Source organism: Mauremys mutica, chromosome 9, assembly GCF_020497125.1.
Source record: "Mauremys mutica isolate MM-2020 ecotype Southern chromosome 9, ASM2049712v1, whole genome shotgun sequence".
Lineage (NCBI taxonomy): Eukaryota > Metazoa > Chordata > Testudines > Geoemydidae > Mauremys > Mauremys mutica.
The window spans coordinates 29839714-29858758 of record NC_059080.1 but is presented as its reverse complement, the minus strand read 5'-3'; the positions used below and the strand labels follow the sequence as shown (position 1 = coordinate 29858758).

The 19045-nt window shown below is 41.4% G+C and overlaps 1 long non-coding RNA gene across 1 annotated transcript in view; it reads left to right on the top strand.

The window, feature by feature from the left end:
* LOC123376992 overlaps positions 1-19045 on the top strand; it is a 66509-nt gene that overhangs the window by 18435 nt on the left and 29029 nt on the right. The window lies entirely within an intron of this gene.

The following is a 19045-nucleotide window of genomic DNA, read 5'->3' as shown; positions in this document are numbered from 1 at the left end:
CTGCGGATGAAAGATGACGGTATCCTTTAATTTTGGCAGCAGGTACATGTTAGTGACCTTATGTCACTTTCACTGCTAGTGGCCATAGAACATACCAGGGTGTTTCCTATGTGTAAGATGTATCACATGGTGTTTCCATGCTAGACAATTATGTGTGTATGTTAAATCCCAGAATGACACTTCTGCTCAAAGAAAAGCCACTGCCCATGACAAACATGTTCTAAAGATAAACAGAAGACTTACATCTCTATGGTCATATCTGTAGAACAGAGGTGGGCAAACTATGGATGTGGCCCACGGGACCCTCCTGCCCGGCCCCTGAGCTCCTGGCCCAGGAGGCTAGCCCCCAGTCCCTTCCCCGCTGTTCCCCCCTCCCCCACAGCCTCAACTCGCTCACTCCGCCGCAATGCGTTGGGCTGTGAGATCCTGGGGCAGCACAGCTGCAGAGCCCCAGCCTGACCCGGTACTCTGAGCTGCGTGGTGGCAGCGGCGGCAGCATGGCCTGGCTCCAGCCAAGCGGTGCGGCTGTAGCACCACCAGCCACCGGTGCTCCAGGCAGCGCAGTAAGGGGGCAGGGAGCGGGGGCAGGGGGGTTGGATAGAGGGCAGGGGATTTCGGGGTGGTGGTCTGGGGGTGGAGGTGTGAATGGGGGCAGGGGTCCCGGGGGGACAGTCAGGAAGGAGGGGGGGTTGGATGGGGCCGCAGGGGGCAGGCAGGGGCAGGTGTTCTGGGGGCAGGCAGGGGACAGGGAGAAGGGCTGGTTGGATGGGGCAGGGGTCCTGGGGGGCCATCAGGATTGAGAGGAGGGGTTGGATGGGGCGGCAGGGGGGCAGTCAGGGGTGGGGTCTGGGGGCGGTCAGGGGACAGGGAGCGGGGTGTGTGGATGGGGCAGGGGTCCCGGAGTGGGGGCCATCAGGGAATGGGGGGGTTGGATGGGACAGGAGTCCCAGAGGGGTCAGATATGAGGTGGGGGCCGGGCCACGATCCCCTCTCCTAACCGGCCCTCCATACAATTTCTGAAACCCGGTGCGGTCCTCAGGCCAAAAAGTTTGCCCGCCTTTGCTGTAGAACCTTACATGAGCAGCAAATACACTTTTCTTAAACATCAAAACAAAGCTAGGAAGCTTTTGATTTAGGTCCCGTTGTATCTGAACCTTCACATTTCTTGTTTAGACTGAGAACTAAAAATGAGTCTAATTTAGCACTAACTATTTGAGAGATTCTCTCTTCTTTTGCCTTTATGTCCTCCCACAAGTTACGTTCTACTAGTACTATGAAGCTGTCAATCGAGGAGAGGAAGTTCATGTGTGCAGGAGATAGAATTTTTCATCTTTTACTATTGTACTCCTGCAAAAGATACAAATTATCACAGACTTCAGTACTTTCATAGCTAAATTCAAATCTCACTTCAACTTCTCTCCCTCAGTAACTTCTTCACAGGCACAGTCACAGAGTGTCACTCTCTCTCTCACACACACACACACACACACAGTAATTTAAATATATCAGGCAAAAAAAAGATACAAATAATTAAGCTATTCTGAAAAATAGGAAGGAATAAAAAGAAAAATTATTTCTTTTTAAAAGATATTTTGAAGATGCTCAGTTATGATGTAGATCACTCAAATACCTAGATAGATAGATCTACATTTATTTAATTATATTTAAATGAATCAATATAAGATATATCTATTATAGGGTGATTTCGTTACTCTGATTTTATTTTTGAGTTCATCTGTTGTTATTATTGTCATTACTTCCTTGAGCAGTATTGATGACTATGGAATTTCATAATATCTTTCAGAGATTTCTTGCTGCTGTTGCTTATTTCCAGAACTTTTTATTTTGTTCTGATGAGTCACTTCACTTCAATATTTGTTATTCATGCATATGAGGCAAAATAGTGAGATAGATATATAGAAAAGGTGCAGTATTTGAAAGGCCAAATAAAAAGTGCAATTTTCTTCAGCCTCAATATAATTAAAACTTACACCCATTTAACTTTAGGCACATGAGTAACCCTATAGAAATAGTCATTTGTAGGATCAGGTCTTTAAATGTTTTCTTTACCACAGAGTAGTAATCTTGGAAGACAATGTTGATTGTATAGACAGTAGCGCCACTCTGCTACCACAGTTTAAAAAAGATTGAGGAAAATATGTCTACAGTAGTTTGGCAAAATATCAGTGATGACAGATATTTTTATACGAGAGTGGTATGCTATTGACCAAAGGAAAGAAAACTCTCTGTGGTACAATCTGATTGTATTCTCTCAGTTGTGCAGGCTTATTTTTCATTACACTAGAGAATATCTAATTGATATTCTGAACTAGAAAAGATAAATCTAGAGATTTCAAACTTTTGAATTTTTCTTATCATTTAGAACTATGGTGATAATGTTACAAAAGGTGAACTGGATGGTTGAGATTTAGATGTGTAACCCATTATCAATCTTACTCACCCTACTCTAAAACTAAATATTACTACTTATGTGGGAGGAGATTTTCCCTGCCCCTCCACATGCCAATGCCTCTTCTAAACCCTAATCCCTCTAAAACCATTCCATGTGAACCCTTTTCCCCAAGGAAAAGTATCTTGGTTTTTCACTTAAGAAACTGGTTACCCTATGTCACAGGGTGCTCTACTCACCTCTAGATTAGCACCTCCTCCTGGCTATTCTGGAGATTAGTTTTCCATGACTGACACCCCTTCCTGCAGTTGCATGCTTTTTGTGGAGCTCCAGGAGCTGCTGTTTCCAGGTCACTCAGAATCTCCTCCTTCTGGGGTAGTCTTTCTAAGACTCTTTCCACCCATAATGTCAGGCAGTCTTCCAGTTCACTGCCCCTGTCTGGGCACCACTTCCGCAGGGCAGGTAGGGGAACCCAGGCCCACCCTCTACTCAAAATTCCAGCCCAGATACTCTACAACATGCAATCAGGGTCTGTTCAGTCCCCAACCTTGATGCTTATTCCATGGGCTGCTTCCTACTCTGCATCCCACAGGCTCTCTTCAGCCGAACATTTTTATTTCTCTTTCAAATAATACAAAATGAATAAAAGTTTTGATTTAGTGTGAAAACAAACTTTTCAATTAACCTAAAATGATTATTTTTTTCTGAATTTTTTTATTTCATGAAAATTTTGATTTTGTTTTGTTTAGTTTAGAATGGGAAAAAATTCAAATTTGCAGATTCTCCCACAAAATGAAAAATCCAGTCCCCACTCAGCTCTACTGATATCATCACAAATCCTCAGGGTTTATTTCTGACTAAACACAATGAGACTTCTGCTATGAAGCCAACTAATGGCTAGTTCAAGGGTCAGTTGGGGATAGTTGTCATTTATATAGTAGGAAATGTTGACTGTATATTCATCCATCTCCCCCAATCTTCTGTTTGTTTCTTGCCTTTCTATATTGTGAATTCTTTGCCTCAGGGACTGTGTGTTACTACCAGTCATCCATTTATTTCATGGCTAGGTAATTTGCCATGGAATCCACTCCTTGAATTGTGTTCTGGAGCTGAGATTTCATTTATATATATAAAAAAAGGTTCTTGCCCTTATGATTCCAAAGAAAACCATGAAAATATGCACCCAAGTGTAAAATAATTCAGTGTTGTCTTCCTGAGCCTGCAGATAGCTACTATCCACAAGCCAATTGCCCAAACCTCCAGCTTTACCCTGATAAGCTCTAGAATGCAATTAGGCATTGTCAGTGCAGAACTCTGCCAAATGAAAATGTAGGGACAGAATGGAACACTTAATGTAATATTAAAATAAATAATGCCTATTCTGTTTAATATTTTATTCATTAAAAGCTTCATTTCTTTATTTAAGTTAGGCTGCCAGAGAATTCCCAGTTTACTGCATCAAACTGCTGCAGAATCCAGCAAACATGTTGGAGAATTTAGGTCTAGCTAGTCAATGAAAGCTGCAAATACTGAACACCTCTGAATTTAGTCACTAAATGTAGGTAGGCCCCCAAATTTGAAAATGTTAGTCCCTGCAAATTGACAAATACCACAGAAGTCAGTGTAAGAGCTGGGATTAATCCCTTCCTATGTCCATTTCTTAGTCCAATATACCATGCTGCCTCTCATGCTATTGAGCAGCCCCTGCTGTAGCCAAATGTCATACTGGTTGCTCAGCAGGGGAGCTGTTTTTGCAGCTATCCAGCTGATGGCTTCTGGAGAGCTTGCAGCACCTGTAGTGCTATTAGTGGCAGCCAGAGCAGCACTAAACAGCTGTGAATTACTCTGAGATCTTCCCAGAAATCAAGGGATCAACGGTTATGGTTTTTCTTGACTCCAAAGTCTGGCTTTAAGTGGTACGTAACTTGTGAATACTCTGTGATCTTTGGGAAAAATCAGTCACAAGCTTTCCTACCTACAGATTGGCTTGTATCATTTTATAGACTGAAACTTTCAAAGAAAAAAAAAACAGATTTTCCAACCAAAGGGACTTGCTGGCCTGGAGAGGCCAGAGGTTGTGTTCCTGTCATTCTTAGTGGACCTGTCCCCATTCAAAAAAGCAAGTGGGAAATCAGCATTAGTTAGAACCTATGTTACCAGAGTGGGGATGGACTGAATGGAAGCATCATGAAGATTCACACCTAGTAAGGGAGTCTGCAAACAGAGGATGTGGAACATTGACAGGGTAGTTTGGAACTGCAGCTGAATTGACTATGCCTGTTTGCTGGATAAAGACAGAGGTTTTCATCTCCAGGGACATGACAGTTTTTCATAACAACTAAATTCACTTTACATTTAAAAGTTTTTAATTGTTCAAAAACAAAGAATGACAGCTTCAAACAAAACTGGTATCAAATAATACTGTGAGGCAAAACATTGTTCAAATATAAAATCAACATAACTTATTATTTTGGTGATCGTTTAATGTTAGATAAGGTGTATCAATGTTTCACACATGCTGAAATAGGATTTTTCTGGAAAAGAAAGAATTTAGTTAGAAACTAAATGTAATGTGCAAAGATATGCAAAAAATGTGTGTATCTTCTTAGAAGAGTAGTATAGTTGTTTGGAGTTTATTTGTTTTTTGGAGGGGGTGGTTTTTTTAACAATTTCACACTGACTTAAATTGAGCAGTTTGAGCATTTAAACAACGTTCATAACCATCTGATTCCTTAATAATAGTTTTAGAAGGTCTGAATAGTTATTTTAGATGTTGGATTTAGAAACATGCCTGTCTGCCTCCCTCCCTCCCTCTATTTCTCTCTCTCTCTCTAAACATATCCCCAGTTTCCCAGCAGGTTCAAACACAGATGGCAGCCTTATTGCGACAGAAGCAAAAATGCTACATTAATGTTTAAAGGGATTAAAAATCCTCTTGGCATCAGTGGCATATGTTACCAGTTAATTGTAGCATTGGAAGCTTCCCTGCTGTTTTAAAACATGGACTCATTTTACATGCTTTCTGCAGAGCAGTATGAAATGTCAAATTTGTTGGTATAAGTTTTGAATCCAGTCAGACAAAAATGAGTCATAAAGATAATGTTGTGCTATCTAACACATCTTTTGAATCCAAATAATGTTTTACTGCTGTTCCAACTATGGTGGAAAACTGGCTTGCTGCTCTAACACTGCAGTTGTGTGCATGTTTCATGCTTATAGCAGAGGGTTCTCACATTTGGTAGATGATTTTAGCTTTTCACCTGCATTATTTCAGATTATTGTCATTTTGGCTGAAACACCTTGCTTGTTGTTTAAATTATTTTCAAGATGTAACACTAGCATTTCTGGTTTCTTCAATCAGTTGGCTATAGAATGGAAAAACCCACCATGTGATAGCTTGCTAGCAATGAACATTTTGGTTGTGGTGAGGACACTTTTTAACTGCCATGGTCAGGTGATTAGCATACTGCTGAGGAACATAATTCTTACCAGGTCCCTATTCACAGATTAGCAATTCTCAGTAATGAGCTGTAGACCGTATGCAGCTATTCTGTGTTATATTTCAAGTGAAAAGAATAAGAAGTTTGAAATGCTGAAAAATTGTCATTGCTTTAAGTAAAACAAAAAATCTTTCAGTTGGACTTTCTCCAGTTCTCTTCAAATCAGGTAACACCTGTCACATTAGATATACATTATTGTAAACAAAGGATTTAACCTCCTAACTTTAGCTTTCAAACCTCAGATACCATTAAAAGAACATTTTTTTACCCATAGGGCTGGTATGAAAATGATGTCAATACAATGAAGGGTATCATTTCAACCTTTTCTACATTTTTTATGACAAGTAGAGCTACAGATGTTTCTGTAACCTTATAATCCTGGAAAATAACAATGGCTTGAATAAATTTTCATAGTATGCACTCAACAGTTTGAAAGGAAATTTACTATAGTAAGTCAGAGAGGAAAAACTAAAGGAGAAAAGATAAACAAAGCCTTATCTCATATTGACTATAATCATTTTTATTTGTTCATTACCATATGAGCACATTTTGTTTTACAGATAAGTAAAATACATTGTTTCTGCCCCAAGGGGTTTACAGTCTAGGTTAGATATCACATGGAGAGAGGGCATGAGGCAAGGGGGATGAAATTGGCACCCTTGTTGGTAATCTTAGCAAGAAGGCCAAGGCTAGAATAGGCACAAGGAGTAAATTAACCTAACTTGCCTAAAAGTGGTCTCTCTAGCTCAAGGTCAAAGCACACAATGACAGAGAAGAGTGCACAACTGCTGCTCCTAAATACTTGTGCAGAGGGCTTCAATCTGCAGGGCTACCAGTGTGGCATCATTGACAGCCACTGATGTTACTGTTTTGACAAATCTGTGCTGGCGCAAGTGGCCAGTATGCTCAGAAAGGAGCACACTGCATGTTTGGGCACTTGGAAGATTTTTCAGAACAGAAGCTCAGTCATTCCCCTGTGCCCAGAGAACTTTGGGTGCTAAGAACTCATAGACTTTAAAGCCAGTAGGCCCCATCATAATCATCTCCTGCACATCACATGTCCTCACCCAACCTCTCCTGCGGTATGCCCATAACCGCTGGTTGAGTTACTGATGTACTCAAATAATGATTTAAAGACTTCAAGTTACAGAGACTTCACCACTTATCTAGTTCCAGCCAGCAAGTGACTCATGCTCCATGCTGCAGAAGGTGAAAACTTACCACAGTGTTTGCCAATCTGACCTGGGGGAAAATAAACCCTGAGAATGTGGGTGAGACCCACCAGCTAGACAACTGGGAAATAATTTTCTGTAGTAACTCAGAGCCCCCCCCCCATCTAGTGTCCCATTTCCGGTCATTGGAGATATATGCTAATAACAGTCACAGATGGTCCATATGCCATGGCAGGAAACCCCATCATATCATCTTCTCCATAAACTTATCAAGCTCAGTCTTGAAATAAGAAGTTTTGGCAGAAGCATCGTCAAAGAGATGGGTCTGAATCAGCACAGCAGAATTTCATAAAAGTTTAGGGCAAGAAGTGGAACAGCTTATATACTTTTGGATCTCAAACCCAATCTGTTGGCAATAGGCAAAGGCTAAGTATAGGTGGCTGGCGCCCCAAGTGACTGTGATGGTTTAGATGGAGAATGACTGATGACATTAGCCAGTGATAAATGGCAAGAGATTGGAGTATTTGATACAAGTAATCTGAGTGATGTTTTGGAGATAAAGGTAAAATCTGTGAAAATGACTGCATGTACTGTTCTCTGCTGAATTACTGCGAAAACCTAAAATCTAGCATAAATCCTGGTGATTATTGCCCCTGTGGAGCATGAATTCTTGGATGCAAATGAAGATATTGCTAAGGAGTGCAAAAGAATAGCATATGCATGTAGGAACAAAATCAGAAAGGCTAAGATACAAAATGACTTACACCTAGCAAGGGACATAAAAGGAAATAAGAAGAGGTCTTTAAATACATTCAAAGCAAAAGAGAGACAAAGGAAAGTGTAGGTCCTCTACTTACAAGGGAAGGAGAGCTAATAACTGATGACATCAAGAAAGCTGAGGTGTTTAATGCCTATTTTGCTTCAGTCTTCACTGAAAAGGTTAATGATGACCAGATACTCAACACAATTAAATTAACAACAAGGAGGAAGGAATGCAAGCCAAAATAGGGAAGTAACAGTTAAAAAATATTTTGTTCTCCATGTCCTTTGAAGGGAATACGAGAAGTAATGGCTTAATCTGCAGGAAAGAAGATTTAGGTTAGATATTTCTGACCAAATAGATCTAGAATAGACTTCCAAGCGAGGTTGTGAAATCCTCATGTTCCAGTGTTTTTAAAAACACTTCGCAGGGATGGTCTAAGTTTACTTGGTCCTGCCACAGCATAAGTGGCTGAACTTGACTTCTTCAGGACCCTTCCAGCCCTACATTTCTATGATTCTGTTCCTGAATGAGGTAAAGTGCAGGTTAGTGTGTTGGAAGGCATGAGATGATGTATAGGTAGAGACAGCTACTTGTTGAAATATTTGCAGGACTGAAAAACACTGGCGGTGTGTGGGACATATGAATGCAGCCAATTGACACATCTTTGCTACATTAAAGCAAGATGTAGGAGCAGCGTGTTTGTTTCTATCAACTACCATCTGTTAGCTTTTTCACCCATAGATGGCAGGATAGCAAAATACTCAGATTAAACAGAAGTGATGAATCCTTGACTTCACTATATGTCAGATAAAGACATGGAGATATGTTCCATTGTTTGTCTATTTTGGAAGTGGTGGCTTACCAAATTAAATTGATGTCATGATTGTTTATGGCAGCAAGGAATCTGTTAGTCTGTTCTTTTCCTTCCTATCTGTCAGTGTCATTTTGCTCCAGATCATACAATTCAGCCATGCCTACTTAAGATTTTGTATTAAGATAAATTAGTATCCTGAAAAATCTGAGTCACCATGTTCTGGAGATGCTGTAGTTTTCCTTTTTATCACTTATTTTACCAAAAGACCATTTGTCCTCAACACATAATTCTTGTGGATCCCACTTTCATTTGGTCAGTCAAACATTCTTGCTTTTTTCTCCTGCTGCTTTTCCCAGCCTAATTTAATTATATCAGAGATTTAAAATATACATAGTGAGGAATCTGGCTTAAGGCCTCCAACTATGAGCAACAGCAGTAATTTGCTAACAGAAGAAATATACAAAAATCCCTGCTGTTCTTTTATGGATTTCTGACATGTGTGCCTCGTTGTTACTAAATACACACACTATTTGAGATGCTGCATGTTGCTAGAGGGGCATAGAATCAGGAAGTCATCTAGTTCAACCCCCTACTCAAAGCAGGACCAGTCCCCAACTAAATCATCCCCGCCAGGGCTTTGTCAAGCCTGACCTTAAAAACCTCTAAGGAAGGAGATTTAACCATCTCCCTAGGTAACCCATTCCAGTGCATCACCACTCTCCTAACATCCAACCTAAACCTCCCGCATTACTCCTTGTTCTGTCATCTGCCACCACTGGGAACAGCTGAGCTCCATCCTCTTTGGAACCCCCTTTCAGGTAGTTGAAAGCAGCTATCAAATCCTCCCTCACTCTTCTCTTCTGCAGACTAAATAATCCCAGTTCCCTCAGCCTCTCCTCATAAATCATGTGCTCCAGCCCCCTAATCATTTTTGTTGCCCTCCCTTTCCAATTTTTCTACATCCTTCTTGTAGTTTGGGGCCCAAAACTGGACACAGTACTCCAGATGAGGCCTCACCAATGCCAAATAGAGGGGAATGATCACGTCCCTCGATCTGCTGGCAATGCTCTTACTTATGCAGCCCAAAATCTCTTTAGCCTTCTTGGCAACAAGGGCACACTGTCAACTTATATCCAGCTTCTCATCCACTGTAACTCCTAGGTCCTTTTATGCAGAACTGCTGCCTAACCACTCAGTTCCTAGTCTGTAGCAGTGCATGGGATTCTTCTGTCCTACGTGTAGGACTCTGCATTTGTCCTTGGTGAACCTCATCAGATTTCTTTTGGCCCAATCCTCATATATCTTTCCCAAATGCAAAAGACTCTTTATTGGAGAAAAATAGCAATTATTAAAGCACCTATAAACATATATTTGTGTGCTAGTTAATCTGAACTAGTAAAGATGGGCAAGAGTTAGAATACCAAAAATTACTAGATAATTCAACCTAATTTGGAGCTCCTAGACTGCTGGTAGGGAAACAGTACTTTTGGGAATGATGTAACAGTGTATACCAGAGGTGGCCAACTTGAGCCTGAGAAGGAGCCAGAATTTACCAATGTACATTGCCAAAGAGCCACAGTAATACATCATCAGTCCCCCCATCAACTCCCCGCCCTGTGCCTCCCGCCCATCGGCAGCCCCGCTGATCTGTGCCTTCCCCTCCCTCCCCACACCTCCCAATCAGCTGTTTCGTGGTATGCAGGAGACTTGGAGGGGGATGGGGAGGAGCGAGGGCATAGAAGTCTCAGGGGAGGGTGCAGGAAGGGGTGGAGTGAGGGCAGGGTCTGCGGCAGAGCCAAGGGTTGAGCAGTGAGCACCTCCTGGCACATTGGAAAGTTGGCACCTGTAGCTTCAGCCCCGGAGTCAGTGCCTATACAAGGAGTCGCATATTAACTTCTGAAAAGCTGCATGTGGCTCTGGAGCCACAGGTTGGCCACCCCGGTGTATACAGTGATGACAACTCTTTTGGCTTTAAGTTCTCCCACCAACAACATTGCTGCCATACACAGTTTTGAAAAGTCATATTTTTCCAACCACATTTGTTTCAATGTTCAATCCAGTGATCAAACATTCTGGCTTGGCCAGGTGTATCACAGCAGACTTACTTTTAAAGAACAGTGTTGTTGCTGGAGTTTAACACCTAAGAATACAACAAACACAGCTGAAGTAACTACCTGATACTAGGACTCTTGATTAATCGCGGTTAACTCACATGATTAACTCAAAGAAATTAATCACGATTAAAAAAATTAATCATGATTAATTGCCATTTTAAACAATAGAATACCAATTGAAATTTATTATTCTGTGTTGTAATTGAAATCAAAGTGTATATTATTTTATTACAAATATTTGCACTGTAAAAATGAAAAATGGTATTTTCAATTCACCTATACAAGTACTGTAGTGCAATCTCTTTGTCATGAAAGTGCTACTTACAAATGTAGATTTTTTGTTACATAACTGCACTCAGCACCAAAACAATGTAAAACTTTAGAGCCTACAAGTCCACTCAGTCCTACTTCTTGTTCAGCCAATCGCTAAACAAAATAAGTTTATTTACATTTATGGGAGATAATGCTGCCCTCTTCTTATTTACAATGAGAACAGGCATTTGCATGGAACTTTTGTATATGGCATTGCAAGGTATTTATGTGCCAGATATGCTAACCATTCGTATGCCCCTTCATGCTTCAGAGGACATGCTTCCATGCTGATGATGCTCATTAAAAAAATGTGTTGATTACATTTGTGATTGAACTCCTTGGGGGAGAGTTGTATATCCCCATCTCTGTTTTACCCAAATTCTGCCATATATTTCATGTTATAGCAGTCTTGGATGATGACCCAGCACATGCTGTTCATTTTAAGAACACTTTCACTGCCGATCTGACAAAACACAAAGAAGCTAGCAATGTGAGAGTTCTAAAGTTAGCTACAGCATGTGACCCAAGGTTTAAGAATCTGAAGTGCCTTCCAAAATCTGATCGGGACGAGGTGTGGAGCATGCTTTCAGAGGTCTTAAAAGAGCAAATCTTAAAGAAGCTACAGAACCCGAACCACCAAAAAAGAAAATCAACCTTCTGCTGGTGGCACCTGACTCAGATAATGAAAATGAACATGTGTCCGTCTGCACTGCTTTAGATTGTTATCGAGCAGAACCCACCATCAGCATGGACTCATGTCTTCTGGAATGGTGATTGAAGCATGAAGGAAAATATTAATCTTTAGCACATCTGGCACATAAATATCTTGCAACGCCGGCTACAACAGTGCCATGCCAATGCCTGTTCTCACTTTCAGGTCACACTGTAAACAAGAAGTGGGCAGCATTATCTCCTGCAAATGTAAACAAACTTGTTTGTCTGAGCGATTAGCTAAACAAGTGTACTTGCAAGCTCTAAAATTTTACATTGTTTTTCTTTTTGAATGCAGGTTTCTTTGTACATAATTCTACATTTGTTAGTTCAACTTTCATGATAAAGAGATTGCTTTACAGTATTTCTATTAGCTCAATTGAAAAATACTATTTCTTTTGTTTTTTTACAGTGCAAGTACTTGTAATCACAAATAAATATAAAGTGAACACTGTACACTTTGTATTCTTTGTTGTAATTGAAATCAATATATTTGAAAGTGTAGAAATCATCCAAAAATATTTAAATAAATGGTATTCTGTTATTATTTAACAGTGCAATTAATCACACGATTAATCGCGATTAATTTTTTTAAGCACTCAACCGCCCTATTTCATACATAACAGTAGTTTTCTGGAATACTCTATTTAGTTGTAGCTTAGATTTATGCCAAGATTTTGAATGTAGAAATTGTATACCGTAAAATCAAAGGGTCAAGGCCAAAGGCGGTCTTGTGGGATTTCGTTAGCTAAGGGGCTGTAAATTTTAATTGTTTTAGGCCATAGGTTGTAAACTATTTAATTGGACGAATATGACTAAATTGTATGTTAGTCCACAGTATATTTATAAAACTTTTTGCAAAATATCAATTTTTAAAAATCTGATTATTTCATGAAACTCCAACCTTTCCAAACATTCTCCTATTCTCATTCAAAAACTGAAAACAGTATTCAGAAATTTCAGTAGAAATGTAAGAACGAAGCCATTGGTGAAACTAATAGTTTTAAATCTGTGCATTGAACAATTCCCCACCTCCACCCACCTGCCTACAAGCTGTACCAACAATCTCTCAAAATATTTATGCTATTACACCAGTAGTTCTTAAACTTTTGTACTGGTAACCCTTTTCACATAGCAAGCCTCTGAGTGCGACACCGCCACCCCTTATAAATTAAAAACACTTTTTTATATATTTAACACCATTATAAATGCTGGATGCAAAGCGGGGTTTGGGGTGAAGGCTGACAGCTCACGATCCCCCATGTAATAACCTCACAACCCCCTGAGGGGTCCCGACCCCCAGTTTGAGAACCCCTGCATTATACCCAATAGACTAACCTCATCCCCGATGAAACTCTATTGGCCTAATTTTATTCACTAACACAGCTCTAAGGAACTCGTCAGGGAGCAGTTCCAGACACCTTTCAGTTCTAACTCTATTTTATGTTCACAATTAGTATCTTCAAGAAACTTCCAGGTTCAAGACAAATCCAGGATTTGCTTTATTTTTCCTATGTTGGAATCAGGATCAGCATACTGGAACACAGCGTACTTGTAAGACTGAATCAATCAATATGAAGTAGAATATCAGTCTGAAAGCAATATTAGCATCATTTAGTTAAGACTAGTTGTGTATCAATTTGTGTGAGAGAAATACTGAGATTAAAAAGTGAAGTCCTGCTGTGAATATGGAAGTATTTGTCAAATTATGAACTGATCTTCGAGCCTTAACCCATTTTGTTTTGTTGTTTATATAATGACATTGCTTGCTAAAATGGTGCATGGAAAGTATTTGCACCTCTACAAGTTAAATACATTTTACTATATTTCTGCATCACTTTGAATGGTCAGATTATCTGCTTACTAGTTTTTTTGGAATAGCAACAACAATTAAGATAGAGTAAAGGTACAAATTCCTTGAAATTTACATCACTAAGTAAAGTTAAGAGTAATCAAATATACTATGATTTCACATTTTTCTGACTTCTCTTTCTGTATATAATTCAAAGGAAGCCTACAGTAGCAAAAGAAAGCTATAATTCTTCAAAGTTTTGTTCGTGCTGTCACATTTTTGCAAAATTGCAATAACAACACAAAATACGCCAATATTAGTCTTTACATAATTCTGAAGTCATAACGAATCTGTTAAAGATATACGCAAGACTATTTAGTTATTTGCATTATTAATGTAACTCTGGCAATAAGATTCACTTTGGGGTAGACAATTATTGTACATTAACATCAGCGTAGGGCAGTTGAAATGGTTTGTAATGAAGTGTTACCAATCCTGAATATCTTTCAAGAGCCCAACATTTTTTTAATTGGGTTACCTTCTTGATTTAAAACACTTAGACTTATTTTAAGGATTTGATTAATCACTTGTACTAGTCATGGCATATTTGGGGTAAGAAATGCTTCTTCTATTGTCATGCAAAGGACTATGAAGGTTTGAGAGACCAGCAATGATTATAATCTGACTTTAAGCTTTTATACAGCACCTATAACCAGGGTAAAAATGTATGTTAAAGACAAGTTTGACTTTCTGCTTTCCAATAAGGTCTTCTTCATATGAACACTTTTTTTCTTCAATTCAGCAAACATAAGAACAGCCATGCTGGGTCAGACCAATTGTCCATCTATCCCAATATCCTGTCTTCTGACAATAGACAATGCCAGATGCTTTAGAGCAAGTGACCAGAACAGGGAATCATTTAGTGATCCCTCCCCTGTCATCCACTCCCAGCTTCTGGGAATTAGAGGCTAGGGACATCCAGAGCATGGGATTGCATCCCTGACCATCTTGACTAATAGCCATTGATGGATCTATCCTGCATGAACTTATCAAATTCTTTTTTGAACCCAGTTATACTTTTAGCCTTCACAACATCCCCTGGCAATGAGTTCCACAGGTTCACTGTGTGTTGTATGAAGAAGTACTTCCTTTCATTTGTTTTAAACCTGCTGCCAATTAATTTCATTGGGTGATTCCTGGTTCTTGTGTTATATGAAGGAGTAAATAACACTTCCTTACTCACTTCCGCCATCCCATTCATGATTTTATAGATCTCTATTATATGCCCTCTTAGTCGTCTCTTTTCCAAGCTGAAAAGTCCCACTCTTTTTAATCTCTCCTTATATGGAAGCTGTTTCATACCCTTAATCATTTTTGTTGCCCTTCTCTGTACCTTTTCCAATACTAATATATCTTTTTTGAGATGGGGTGAATAGAACAGCATTCAGTATTCAAGGTGTGGGCATACCATGGATTTATATAGTGGCATTATGATATTGTCTGTCTTCTTATCTACCCCTGTTCTAATGGTTCCTAACATTCTGTTGGTGTTTTTGACTGCCATTGGACATTGAGCAGATGTTTTCAGAGAACTTTCCTCAATAACTCCAAGATCTCTTTCTTGAGCGGTAACAGCTAATTTAGAGCACTTTAACATGCTTGAAGTCATCATTTTCCTTAGGGTACATCTATACTACCCGCTGGATCGGCGGGTAGTAATCGATCTATCGGGGATCGATTTATCACGTCTCATCTTGATGCGATAAATCGATCTGTGAATCGACACCCGTACTCCACCTCGGCAGGAGGAGTAAGCAGCATTGACGGGGAAGCCACAGCAGTTGACTCGCGGTTGTGAGGATGGCCAGGTAAGTCAAACTAAGATACTTCGACTTCAGCTACGCTAGTTGCGTATCTTAGATCGATCCCCCTCACAGTGTAGATCAGCCTTTAGACAAATTTTTCCCTTAGATCTGTCTATTGATCTAGCAGGTTCTTGATTTTTCTTGTCACTAGATATATTATTTGGGAGAAATAATATTAATTCTAATGTCGGTCACATTTGACTTAATATTTGCAGTAGTTTCACCTTTTTGTCTTTGTCATCTTTATTTTAACACTTGATTGTCTCAGATAGTTATCCCTATTTGTAAGTAAAATATAAAGACAAATTGGACAAATCTTTTGTTTTTAGTAAGTAAGATTTATAGATTCTTAGTCTCAAAAGATGGGGTAACTGCCACTATATCTAACTTACATTATGGTTTAAGCTAAAAAAGAGGGACAAAATTAATTTGTCACAGAATAAACGTAAGTAAATTGTATAATTTCTAAAGTAATGTTTGGGTTTGGTGTTACTGGCTAATATGGTGATTACATTTTAAACATGTTCCCCTAGAATTTAAATAAAGTTTGACAATTAGTAAAGCAAAAATCAGGCAAACTTGCTGTGATTTCTCTTTTCATCTTTAGAAGTACCAATATCTCCTCAGCATTGTGAATGGAAGTGTTCATGTATCTGCTTATTATTGGATACTGACTACTATAATACTTGATGTTACTTTTGTTTCAAAAACAGATAACCTATATAGTCCCTGATAACAGTATTTGTTTGTGATTGTCAGAAAAGAAAATTATTTATTAAATGACCCATGTTATTGTAATAATGACAGGTTTGGGGGGACCCCGTCCAGTGCAGAGTGAGTGTGTCCCTTAGGGTGTAGGGGCGGGACGTACGTGACCTGCATCTAGGCCTTCGTAGCCAGAGTCAATATACTCACCCTTGTTAGCAGGGCAATGAGGCCTAATGACCAAAGTCAGCGTATTTGCCCCTATTAGCAGGGCAGTGGCCCAATGGCCAGAATCAATAGATTCACCCCAGTCAGCAGGGCAGTAAGACTCACTGGCCTGAGACAATAGATTTGCCCCTGTTAGCAGGGCCATAAGGCCTAGTGGCCAAAGTCCACATACCCACCCTTGTTAGTGGGGCAGTAATGCCTAGTGGCCAAAGTCAAAAGATTTGCCCCAGTCCACAGGGCAGTAAGATCTAGTGGCCACAGTCAATATATTTGCCCCGTCTGTAGGGCAGTAAGGCCTATGGCCAAGTGGCCTCAGTCGGGGAAGGGCTCTGGGAGTGGCAGGAGTGCATGCCACTGAGTCAGGGTCGGGCGGTTTCTGACCAAAATTCCAGTTCACTAACCAGGCCACTGTCTAATTCCCCTGGGCTGCTTCCTACTGTGGTTCCTGCTGCTGCGGTCTGGGCATCTCTGCTGTCTCCGGGTTCCCCGGTCTGTGCTGTCCCTGGCGACCCCGGACTCTGTGGAGCCTCTGTGTGTACCCTGATGTCTGCCTGGGTTGCGGTGTGTCTGGGTCCCATAGCCTCAGGCTTTGGCTGATCCTTGGCTGGAGCCTGCGGCGGGTGGTCGTCCTTCCTCTCCGGCGGTTAGTCCCAACTGAGCTGAGAATGAGAGGGATATTGAACTTGTCATACCACCTTGTGTCACAGCAGTGGCTGCAGCTTTTGTAGACTGAATGGATCCTAAGCTTTCAGAGCGGGGCTAAACAAAATGATGGGATGATTTACATGGTTCTGATCCGCACGTTTTTGGAGGGGGAAGGTCTAGTTGTCCAAAGTAGAGTGTTCTCTATTTGCGTACAAGGAGAGCTTTGCATGCAAACTTCAACTTATATTTGTGTTGAGTTTCTTTTAGTAAAATGGAAGGTTTGGGGTTTAAAGGAATTTCCATATCAACAAATGTTTACCTAACCCACTACTGTATACTAGAAATATGACCTGGGAGCCTACTAAAAGACATAAGGGAAAGTTGGAGTTTTCACATTTATAAACAGCAAAAGCTGTTGGGGTTGTAGGTATGTTCAATATGGTAAATTATAAGCAATCATTCTAAACTTAATATTAACAAGGTAGGAGGTTGACTGTAAAAGCTTCCAACAAATTTTCAAGTTAGTACCTATGTAGCAACCCGTATAAATCATAGGACTGCAAGGAACCTCAAGAGGTCTTCTAGTCCAGTTCCCTGCTCTGAAGGCAGGACTAAGTATTAACTAAACCAGGGGTGGGCCAACTTTTTGGCCTGAGGGCCACATCTGGGAATAGAAATCGTATGGTGGGCCATGAATGCTCACAAAATTGGGGTTGGGTTTTGTTGGGGGGTGGTGAGGACTCTGGGCTGGGGCCAGAAATGAGGAGTTCAGGGTATGGGAGGGGTCCAGGCTGGGGTGGGGGAGTGGAGTGCAGGTGGATGAGGGCTCTGGCTGGGGGGGCGGGCTCTAGGGTGGGGCTGGGGATGAGGAGTTTGGGGTGTAGGAAGGTGCTCCGGGCTGGGACTGAGCGGTTTGGAGGGCAGGATGGTGATCAGGGCTGGGACTGGGGGTTGGGGTGAGGAAAGGGGTGCAGGCTCCAGCTGGGGATGATGGCTCTGGGGTGGGGCTGTGGATGAGGGGTTTGGGATGCAGGAAGGTGCTCCAGGCTGGCATCGGGGGGTTCAGAGGTTGGGAGGGGGATCAGGGTTGGGGCAGGGGGTTGGGGCACAGGGAGAGGCTCAGGGGTGCAGGTTCAGGGCAGTGCTTACCTCATGTGGCTCCCAGAAGCAGCGGCATGTCCCTTCTCCAGCTCCTACGCAGCAGCGTGGCCGGGGGCTCTGCACGCTGCCCCGTCTGCAGGCACTTCCCCTGCAGCTCCCATTGGCTGCACTTCCTAGCCAATGAAAGCTGCGGTGCTTGGGGTGGGAACAGCGTGCAGAGTGGAGCCCACAGCTTCCCCTACACATAGGAGCCAGAGGGGGGCCATGCCACTGCTTCTGGGAGCTGTGTGGAATGGCCCCCGACCCTGCTTCCCAGCTGGAGCACCAGAGCGGGGCAAGACCCAAAACCCACTCCCCAGCGGGAGCTCGAGGGCCAGATTAAAATGGTTGGTGGGGCGGATCCAAGTCACAGGCCATAGTTTTCCCACCCCTGAACTAAACTATCCCTGACGGGTTTGTCTAACTTGCTCTTAAAAATCTCTGGTGATGGAGATTCCACAACCTCCCTGGGCAATTTGTTCCAGTGTTTAACCACCCTGACAGTTTTTCCGAATGTCCAACCTAAACTGCCCTTGCTGCAATTTAAGCCCATTACTTTTTGTCCTATCCTCAGAGGTTAAAGAGAATATTTTTCTCCCTCCTCCTTGTAACAACCTTTCCGGTGGTGGCCTCAGCAACAAGAGCCTTTGAGAGACCTCAGCGTAGGTGCTGACTACAGTTGTATAGATTAACCTTTCTCTCTGTAACAAGGTTTTTGTAGAGACTCTTGGGATTTTCTACTGGTTCTTGCAGCTGGGCACTCTTACCCTCCACCCTATCCCCCACTGCTGGCCTAAAACTACTCAGCTGCAGAAAGATTGAGGTTTGCAGCTTTAGCAGTCATATTTCTTGGCTAGCAACTCCATTTGTGGCA